The sequence below is a fragment of the Lolium perenne genome, chromosome 2 (assembly GCF_019359855.2).
Source record: "Lolium perenne isolate Kyuss_39 chromosome 2, Kyuss_2.0, whole genome shotgun sequence".
Lineage (NCBI taxonomy): Eukaryota > Viridiplantae > Streptophyta > Magnoliopsida > Poales > Poaceae > Lolium > Lolium perenne.
In genome coordinates, this window is record NC_067245.2 from 124,499,767 (window position 1) to 124,511,204 (window position 11,438).

Consider the following 11,438-nt stretch of genomic DNA (forward strand, 5'->3'; position numbering starts at 1 on the left):
TCTCACTTGGGCGGTACATTCTAGGACCATCACGTCTCTAAACATGCTCCATAATTAGAATTTTATATATTAAATTTATATCCATTGTAACTATTAGTTGATGGATCTTCACTCTATCACCTATTATTTACTATTACACTCAAGGTGCTCCACAAACCAATAGATTATGCAGACTTATTGTTTGTGTACACATGATGTGTCTGAATCATTTGTGTTTCACGCACTTCGCACATCGCGATTCATCCATGAAAGAGGTGGCAACCATGGCTCTATTCATGCTATTGTCGTTATATCGAGTTAATTTCTGAATTCTTTGGTTGCTACTATTTCGCCGCAACGCGCAGGGTTTTATCTAGTTATAAAAAAAACAAAGGATCCTTACATAGTTACATGCTACTACAACTCTTTGGAGATAACACACATAAATGTATTATGCTGCCATAGAGATTAGGTTATTGAGAAGTAAAATTTCCAGAAAAAGAATAGTCTCTGAGTGAAGTACAGAAAAATGAATTACCTTCTTGAGTTTGATATTGTACAAAATCTCCGTCCTCGCATTTAACCTGAAATAAGTAAGAAAAATAGCTTAGGTAGAATATTAGATCGTGACTGCAAAACTTGCGTATGCAGTATCTAACAATTTGTCCATATAGATTATTCCCAGTGAATTTACAGGCGAACATACTTGCATAACCTGAGCTACTGAACTTCGCGACTTTCAAAATATACATTCCGCTGTTCTGACTCGCAAAATTTGTTTGTCAATGTGAAAACACAGAAGTTGAGCATGTAACTACAAAGAAGATTCAGGTCGATTCCACTTCTTCAGTTTCACCATCTCCTGCAAGTCCACTGGATAGCACATCTTGGTGTGCTCACCAGACTACACATTTTCCGCCAGGATCAAGTTCACAGTCTCTGTCGGGTGGAATTCATCCCACCACACATGGCTTGACGCATCGCTGCACGCCATCTGTTGAAGAACGCATATGAATAGGCCGCCATGCTTGCCCAGCCCACAACAAGCATCAGTGGTGGTCGGAAAATCTGCATGTTGCAATTCCATCAAAACTGAAGCCTTTTGCAAGGATATCACACAATTTAAATGCAGAACTAATGATGTATTTGCTCACCATAGCGGTCACGGTTCTCTAGGATGTCCACTAACCCCTCGAATGTATCACAGCAACTGATCATGGAATCTGGGTACTAGCGAATGAACTCACTGTACATGTATCTCAGGCCATAGTTGAACTCGATCACAACGTTGTTGATGTAGTCGATGCATTCCCCATTTTGACAGCCGTAATCCGAAAGGAAGTGAGGTGCACAACCAACAGGAGGAAGGCCCATCAGCACGATCTTGCAAACATTGATATTCTGTATAAACAATAATCATCAGAAGTGGGAGAAGATCACAAGTAAACAGCTACTTTACATCAGCATATGCATGACATTATGTAATGAGATCAATGGAAATTTCTGCATTCGAGTGGAAGCATACAACAAACTACAGGTATGTGCAAATTCAATCACCATGCATCACATGCTCTTCTTAAGGCAACACCACGAACATTATCGTAAGATTGATACTGGGACAGGTGAGAGGAGAACAGACCAGCTCAGAACCACTGCTGGAGAGAATACCGGCTGCCGCGAAAGCGTAGTTGACGCCTTGGATCATTCCATCAATGCTGCTGAGGTGTCAACACCCGGATTTTTAAGTCCAGATGCCTATTATGTCATTCATCGCAATCCTAGGATAATGTTGTTGCGAGGCATAATAGTCGAATATCACAGTCATTATTTATTACAAGCCATAATGTCTTACAATCTTGAATCACATGATTCATCTTACATAAATAGTTGATCTCTCAATCAACATACATACACAAATTCATACATAGCGGAAGCGTAACTATAGATGGACTCTCTAGTCCACAGGCCAACATTTGACGTCAGAAACCCCTAGTTGTCATAGGCGTCCTGCTGGTCATCCTCGTGATAGTTCTGTTCATCATCGTACTCTGGCCATTTGAATAGCCAGGGACAAAGCCGTAAGTACTTTAAGTACTTGCAAACTAATACTAATGTAAAGATGCTAACTCTTGGAGTAAAGGTGCTAAGCTCTATTTTAACTTGCATAAGCCATATTTTAGTTCACAAGTATTTGATCATGTGCTAACTAACTCAAGTGGGAACATTAGTGTCATTCCCACAACATTGGATGTAATCCCAACAAATCACCAAGTCATTATTCCCATTCACTAAGGTTTTCAAAAATCTGACACAGGAAACTGTATGGCCCTTCCAATCATCCGTAACCGTGGACGCGGCTATTCGAATAGATTGACACTCTGCAGAGGTTGCACACTTGTGCCACAACATTTGATTTCATCCGTCGGAATAACTCCGAATCATCGTAACACAGTACGCGGATCATCAACCATAACCTTTCACTTACACATCCTAGTATGAGCACCTCTCCCCATGAGCTTGGCCTCCCAGTGAAAACCAACTGTTAACCTGGGAACTGCACAGGGCTTGGCCGTACAATTCACCTCAATTCACATCATTTCTCAACAACGGAGGCAGCCTCGGCATAACCCCTATGATGTGTGTTCAGAGGGAACTCATACTAAAATCTATAAACTTCCAGTTAAGCCCTACCCATAATCAGGTATTGTGGGGGTACTCAGAAATTGGAAAGGTATCGCATTCAAACCAATATCAGGGTTTTATCAAAAATCACTATCTTCTCTTGTTCACATTCAACTTCACATCATTCAATGGAATGCTTCATCATTCCAAGGTTTCAAATTCAACAAGTCATATGTTCCCATCTAGAGTAGTCAAGTTTTAGTATTTTAGCACTAGCACTAATCATGAGGGGTGCTATATTGCTTTGCTATCTATAAGACTAACTTTGCTACTCTAGTAGTTTTATTCACCTATACCATTTGAAATCAACCTTTGAAAACACAACAAGTAAGACTTGTATGGTATAAATGTAGGATAGGATTGTATGAAGAAAGATAAGAATCATGGTGCCTTGCCCAAGGAGGGCTTTGCACTTTGCAAGAGTATTAGCTTGCATTGGTAGTTCTCTAGGTTTTCTTCTTCTTCTGGGTAGAATTCTCCTTCCTCTTGGAAATCTCCGGTGCTAGCGTCTAAATTTGAATACGAGGTATAATCACTAAACAAGCTCAAAGACTATGCTAAGCACATCATTACTTCACACAAACTATGCTAAGCACACACATAAAATAATTAGGTGCATTGGTTTTCTTTGTTAAAGAAAAGTAATTTCCTCTCATTACATATGTAATTACTAATTCCCATTTTTGTTCTTGAGAAAAATAATTTCCTCTCATTGAATCTTCTTAAAATTTAACTTCTCAAATAATCATACATGAATTCATATTGACCTAAGTCAAACATTCATTATCATTATTTGAGAAAATGATTTAAATGAGGTAAATCACCTCATACCATTTTATAATTCCACAAATGATTTAAATCTCCAAATATTCATATAGGAGTGTTTGGACCAGGGGTGCAAACATCACATGAATTCATTTGGGACAAGATTTAAATGAAGTAAAATACTTCATATAACTTACATAATATTTTTGGACAATGTCTCTAAACTAAACTAGCCATATTGTCCATTAATTAATCTAGGGCATGATCATGCAAAGTGACCACACCATTTTCTTGCAGAAACAATTAGTGTAAGTCAATTGTGAGCTATTGGAGTTGGAAGTAATTCAATATCTATTTTGGTTGATTTTTAATAATTATTTGAATATGAAAAAGTCCCTGTCTTCTTCTTTTTATCATTTTATTTCTATAACAAATATTGAGGTGGGACCAGTGGCATGTTGTAGAACTTTCTACTAGCTTTCCAAATATATAAAGTTTGTTAAATTTGGCCAAGCCAAACAGATTCTATGAATTTTCAAAGTTGGGTCCAGTATTGAAATTGGTTTAAATTTATTTAAACAAGATTTAAATAAAAGGGCCGGCGGGAAAAACTAACGGGCCAGGTTTTTAAACTAATGGCATGCTCAGCCCAACAGCGCATCCAGTGCGTGTGGGCCGCCTGACAGCGTGGGTCCCGCATGTCAGCGGCTCTTTAAACCCGAAACGGTATGGAGCATTGCGGTGCGTTGGATTAGACCGAGATCGAACGGCACAGGGCCGTCGTCGTCTCCGGCGAGATCAGGTCACTGGCACGGCGGCGGTAGGGGGTCGGAGAGCTCACCGTGGCTCCAGCTAGGGTGGGCAGTGTGCTTGGGGACGTTGTGGACGACGGCGAAGCTCCTGGTAGCAGTGGCGTCACTTGGGGAGGCCTGGATCGACGGCGATTGTTGCAGGGCTTCCGCGGCTCCGATCTTCCGATTGAGCTTGCTCCGGCAATGATTGAGGTGGCTAATGGTGCTGGGCGAGGCGGTGGTGAGAGGTGGTCATGGTGGTGTGCTTGGATCGTCGAGGGGAAGCCTCTATTTATAGGAGGGAGGGGGTGCCGTGGGTGCTGCTGCAAGTCGACAAGGGCGCGGCCGCTCCGGTGGGCTAGAGGGCTAGGCGACGACGCGGGCGTGTTCACGACGTCACGGCGAAGCTATGAGCGTGAACGGCGCAGCAAGGGGACGCGTAGGGTGGTCGGGACCGTGCGTGTACTGGCGCGGCAATGGCGGGCGCGCTCGTCCTCTCCGGCGACCGTGGTCGCCAAGGCATGACGCACGCACGTCCGGCGAGCTCCGCGTGGCGGGGAAGGTACCAGGGCGCGCGGGCTTGGTCGGGGTACGGCGAGGTACGGCGAGCGCCGCGTGGCCGTGTCGCGCGCGTCCGTGCGCAGTGACGTCGCCCATGCCGCTGGCGGCGTACCTGGGCGCCCGTCGTCCGGGTCCTGTCATCGTCCTCGCGGTCAAGGGCGTGTACTGGCGGATTCAGGAGATCTCTGCCGACGCGTTGGACACGGTGGCGAGGGCTGCTGTGGAGAGAAGAGAGGGGAGGCGCGTCGGCGGCGAACGTGGCCAGCATGGCCATGTCCACGCCGTGTCTGGCCCTCTCCTTGGCTTCCCTGGCATGGGCTCGGTGTAGGAGGGTCTAGGGATCATTGCTAGTGCAAGTGATGATCAAAACTTGGCCTGGTTTGATCATATTTGAAAAATGGAGAATGTTGAATCTGTTTCAATGTCTCATCTTTGCTTGCTCATAACTTGTGATCTAAAGTGAATTTGGTATGGTGCTCTTTGCAAAAGTTGTTCACCTTGTTGTGTACTTGGATGACATGCAAAGAGTTGGATTTTTTAGTTTAGAAATTTTGAAATAGAGAGGCTCAAAGTGGTGACCAGACTATAAAAGTCAGAAATGACCATTATCTCATGTGATCATATTTTAAATTTTGAATTTGGTTTAAATGGTATATCTTTGATTCCCAAAGTTGTAATTACTCTTTAATATCATATTCCAAGTATTAGTGAAGATCAAATGGGTCTAGGGTCAAATTTACAAAAATGACATAGACCATATGTTAGGGTTTTTAGGATTTTATTAATATTTGATTTCTTTCTCTTTTTGCTTTATTTGTTTGGTCATCATCACTTGATCACTCTAGGGTTTTAGAGTTCATCATATACACAATATAACAATCATCATGGCATATCACTCAAAATGCACAAGTCCTATGCAGGGTACTATATGCAAAGTAAAAGTTTTTTGTTGGTTCTGAAATTTGTATATTTGGAAATCTTCTTCTTCCTTTATTTGAAATTTGGGATGTTACAAACCCTTCCCCCTTACAAAAGATCTCGTCCCGAGATCTTAAAGAAAATTAGGTGCTAAAGAGATCTGGGTATTCCTTCTTCATATCTTCCTCTCGCTCCCAAGTGGCTTCATCTTCGGTATGATTGCTCCACTGTATCTTCAAGAACTTGATGCTTCGGGTGCGGGTGGTTCTGTATGCTTCTTCCAAGATGCAAATCAGCACTTCGCGGTATGTCAGATCTTGGTTGATATCCACCGAACGGTGATCGATGTTCTTGAACACTTCGGTCTTCTCAGGGACTTCAAGACATTTCCGGAGGAGTGAGATGTGAAACACATTGTGCACAGCCGACATTTCTTCAGGCAGTTCCAGTTGATAGGATACTTCTCCTCGGTGACTCGGAACTTTGAAGGGTCCGACATATAGGGGTGCAAGCTTTCCTTTCAGCTGAAATCTCTGCATTCCTTTCAGGGGGGATACTTTGAGATAGACAAAATCTCCAATCTCAAAGGTCATCTCTCGGCGTCTCTTGTCGGCGTAACTCTTCTGCCTGGATTGCGCCGTCTTGAGGTATTCGTGAATCTTGTGCACCTTCTCTTCTGCTTCACGAAGAACATCTGGTCCAAAGACTTGACTCTCTCCGACTTCCGACCAATTTAGGGGGGTACGGCACTTCCTTCCGTACAGTGCTTCAAAGGGGGCCATCTGTAAACTGGCTTGGTAACTGTTGTTGTAAGAGAATTCTGCGTAAGGCAGGCAGTCTTCCCACTTAGATCCATATTCCAACACACAGGATCTCAGCATGTCCTCCAATATCTGGTTGACTCTCTCAGTCTGTCCATCGGTCTACGGGTGATAGGCGGTGCTGAAATTCAGACGGGTTCCTAGTCCTTCATGCACCTTCTACCAGAATCTCGAGGTGAATTGTGAACCTCTATCTGACACTATTGACTTCGGGGTTCCGTGCAGTGCGACTATTCTGGAGATGTACAACTCAGCTAACTTTGGGCCTTGGTAGGTGGTCTTGACAGCGATGAAATGGGCTACCTTGGTCAATCTATCAACAACTACCCATATGGAGTTGTTTCCTTTGCTGGATTTGGGCAAACCGGTGATAAAGTCCATTCCTACAGAGTCCCACTTCCATTCTGGAATCTGTAGTGGTTGCAGCAGTCCTGCGGGTCGCTGATATTCGGCCTTGAATCGCTGACAGATATCACACTTAGCGATGTAGCTTCCGATCTCCCTCTTCATTCCATGCCACCAGAATTGTTCCTTCAGATCTTGGTACATCTTGGTACCTCCGGGGTGAATAGAGTATAAGGTGTCATGGGCTTCCTTCAGAATAACTTGCTTCAACTCTGAGTCCGACGGTACACACAGGCGTCTGTTGTACCACAGAACTCCTTCTTCATCTACGGTGAATCCCGGTGCTTTTCCTGCGGCTATCTGGGTCTTGATTCCATCAATGCTGGCAATTCCCTTCTGAGCTTCCTTGATCTGACCAATCAAGGTGGGTTGTAGCTCCATGCTGGCTAGGAATCCTTCACTAACTAACTCCATTCTAAACTGCTCAAACTCCTGGTATAAGCTGGGTTGTTCTTCGGCTATCATTGAGTTCAACTGACACGGCAGTCTACTCAACGCATCCGCTACCACATTGGCCTTGCCGGGGTGGTAGTGGATCTCCATATCATAATCCTTGATTAATTCTAACCATCTTCTTTGCCTCATGTTTAGCTCCTTCTGGGTAAAGATATACTTCAGGCTCTTGTGATCCGAATAAATCTCGCAGCGATTACCCATGAGGTAATGACGCCACACCTTCAGTGCTAAAACTACGGCTGCGAGCTCGAGGTCATGGGTTGGGTAGTTCTGCTCATGCTGCTTCAGTTGCCGGGACAGATAAGATATCACTTTGCCTTCTTGCATAAGCACACATCCGAGACCAATCTTGGATGTATCGCAGTAAACGTCAAAGGGTTTGGTGATGTCCGGCATGATCAGAATTGGGGCTGTGGTCAGTCTAAGCTTGAGTTGTTGGAAACTCTCCTCACATTTGTCAGTCCATTCGAACTTCTTGTCCTTCTTCAGCAGTTGGGTCATTGGTCGAGCGATGCTCGAAAAGCCTTCTACAAATCTGCGGTAATATCCGGCTAATCCAAGAAAAGCGCGGACCTCGGTCTGGGTGGTTGGGGCTTTCCATTCTGCAACAGTCTTGATCTTGGCGGGATCTACGGCAATTCCTCCTGCAGACAAGATATGTCCCAGGAATCCTACTTCCTTCAGCCAAAACTCACATTTGTTGAACTTAGCATACAGCTTATGCTCTCTAAGGGTCTCCAGGACAGCTTCTAGGTGTTGTTCATGTTCTTCCTCAGACTTGGAGTAGATTAGAATGTCATCGATGAAAACGACAACAAACTTATCCAGAAAGTTCATGAAGATCTTATTCATGAGATTCATGAAATAAGCGGGGGCATTGGTCAATCCAAATGACATGACATTGTACTCGTACAATCCGTATCTGGTGGTAAAGGCAGTTTTGGGAATGTCTGATGCACGAATCTTCAGCTGGTGATATCCAGTCCTGAGATCAATCTTTGAGAATACTACAGCTCCGGTCAGCTGGTCAAACAGGTCTTCTATATTTGGCAAGGGGTATTTGTTCTTGATGGTGACATCGTTAAGCTTACGATAGTCCGTACATAAATGACTGGCACCATCCTTCTTATCCACAAACAAAACTGGGGATCTCCAAGGTGATGCACTTGGTCGAATCAGACCTTTGGCTAACAGTTCATCCAGTTGCTTCTTCAGCTCTACGAGCTCTGCTGGGTTCATGCTATAGGCTCTCTGGGCTATAGGTCCGGTTCCGGGGATTAACTCGATGATAAACTCGATATCCCGATCTGGGGGCATACCGGGTAAACCATCAGGAAACACGTTTAGGATATCGATAAACGACCCTGATCTGATCCAAGGTTGGCTTGGCTACACTCTGGTTGCAGGTAAATTTTCTGGGTAGCATCTCAGAGACATGTTCTACTATGATACCGGTGCTACTGGTCATGGTGATGGCTTTCTTGGCACAGTCAATCATTCCATGATGCTTGGCCATCCAATCCATACCCAGCACTATTTTCAAACCTTTAGTTCCCAGAATTATCAGATTGGCATAGAAATCTACTTCATGTATTCTGATGGGTACATTTGTACAAAATTTTCTGGCTTTAGTGGTTGATCCGGGAATTTGAACTATCATGACATGTTTCAAACTGAGAGGTTGAATTTTACTTGTTGATGCAAAGTCTTCAGTGACAAAAGAATGAGATGCTCCGGAATCAAACAACACTCTGGCGGGTACTGAGTTGACAGGAAACATACCCAGTACAACATCTGGTGCTTCCTGGGCTTCCTCGGCGTTCATGTGGAAGAGGCGGCCGTTGCGGTTATTGGGGTTGTTGGGGGCGAACTTCTTTCCGGTGGAGACGCGGCGTTGCTGCTGAACAGGTGCAGCGGTGTTGCCGGCGAGCTTGGCGAGTCTCTTGGGGCACTCATTGGAATAGTGTCCCACTACACCACACTCATAGCAAGTGATGGTGGACTTGTCCTTGGTTGCGACGGGGATGGCGTTGCTCCCAGTCCTTGGAGCGGTGTTGGTATTGTTGTTGTTTGGGTTGGGGGCTCTCATTGGGGCACGGTTGAAGTTGTTGGTGTTGCTCTGGTAGTTGTGGTTGTGGTTGGGGTGGCCTCCTGGCCTGGGGTTTCCTCCACTCCGGTTCTGAAAACCGGGGCGTGAAGTCTGCATCTGGGGCTTGTTGTTTCTGGGGGCAAAACCTCCGCTTGAGCTGGGGCGATACTTTGGAGTATTGCTGGGCCCACTCTTGTGCATCATGCGGCGTTTGCGGTTCTCATTGGCTTGGTTCAACTTGCCCTCCATCTGAATGGAGGAGTCAACAAGGGCTTCAAGGTCGACAAAGGGGATGTTGACTAGGACAGTCTGCATCTCATCATGCAGTCCGTTCAGGAATCGCTCCTGCCTCTTCTCAGTGGTGTCTGTCTCATCGGGGGCGTACCATGACAGTGTAAGGAACCTGTCGCGGTATTCGACCACCGTCATCCGTCCTTGCTTGAGTTCGCGGAATTCATCCCGCATCTTCTTGATAAGACCCGGGGGCACATGGTACTTGCTGAACTTGAGCTTGAAATCTGCCCAAGTCATGACTTGACCTCCGTTCATGGCACGAGTGCTGGTCCACCAGGCTCTGGCTGGTCCGGCAAGGTAGTGGGTTGCAAACAGGACCTTCTCATTGGCTTCAACTCCGCCGACCTCCAAGTTGTTCTCCATTGTCTGGAGCCAGTCGTCGGCATCGAGGGGTTCTTCAGTCTTGCTAAACACCGGAGGGTTGGTATTCTGGAAGTTCTTGAGTTTGGATCCGGGATGATCATGATTCCCATGGCCTTGGTTAGCAAGGTTTTGCAGTGCTGCGATGTTGGCTTGACGTTCAGCTCTTTCAGTCTCCCTGTCTTGAAGCAGGGTTTGCAGCAGTTGCATCATGGCATCGTTGTTGTTGCGATTGGGAGGGGCCATCTGAATATACAGGAGATTATAAGATAAGAGGGAAATTCTATGGTTTATTTTGAATGAGTTCAAAAACTTGTAAAAACTTGAATGCTTTGGATGACACACACAAACATTCATTCATTCATTCCACATAACACATTACAAACTAACAGTTCAACACTTCCAATGGTTTTAAGAAGCATTTCTCATGCTACGATACAACTGACGGGATACAACTCATGCCTACATCAGTGCTCAGGTGTGGCTACCCTCATCCTCAATGTCGATGGGAACGACATCATCAGGTCCTGGCTCCAGGAACGCGTAATCCTCCTCCTCAGTGAACTCGTCCTCCTCGAAGTCGTCATCGTCACTCAGGAAGGCTCCTCCTCCCTGAATATTGATACCGGCTTCGTCTTCCTCCATCTCCTGCAGCTGCTCCTCCTGAGCATTGACAGTGGTCTCAAGTGACGCTATCTGAGCGCGAAGGCGCGTGATAGTAGCATCCTTCTTCGCACACCGCAGGCGAAGCTTGTTGCGGTCCCTGGACAGCATCTTGATAGCATCGCCAAGGGTGGCCAGTGCGAGGTGAGTCTGGTTCGCATACATCCGGGCGTTATCCAGATCCAGCTGAGTATGATACAGCATGAAGTCTAGATGCTCGGCGTGGTGCCTCAACTCAGGGTGAGACTGCAGAGCCATGGGTACTCCTGCGGCATCACGCTTCACTAGGTGAGCGAAACGGGACGCAAGCAGGCGCACCGCGTTCTGTCCGCAGAGGCGTGCTAGTGCCTCATGCAGGCCTCGTGCAAGCCCATCGAGCCAGTTGCTCTCACGGAAAGAAAACAGGATTCTCTCCGAGGTGGGAGACTCCATGTTTCCCCTCAGATTTGCAGTAATGATCCATTGCAGCTCACCGCCAGGCTGATCATTCACCTGGATTCCATGGAACTCGGGCTGGAGGCGTCCCAGAAAGTTCAAGACCGCGGTGAGATCGTGCTCGAAAATCAAGCTGCCTCCGTTACCAAGTTGATAAAACTTGGTGTTGACGGGTGCGTTGGGCTCCATCTGAAAGTGAATTGGGAGAGTAAGTTAGAG

General features: G+C 45.8%; 1 pseudogene; it reads right to left on the bottom strand.

Moving 5' to 3' along the window:
* Nucleotides 1-782: 782 nt before the first annotated feature.
* On the bottom strand, nucleotides 783-11,216 carry LOC127328794 (uncharacterized; annotated as a pseudogene).
* Nucleotides 11,217-11,438: the final 222 nt, after the last annotated feature.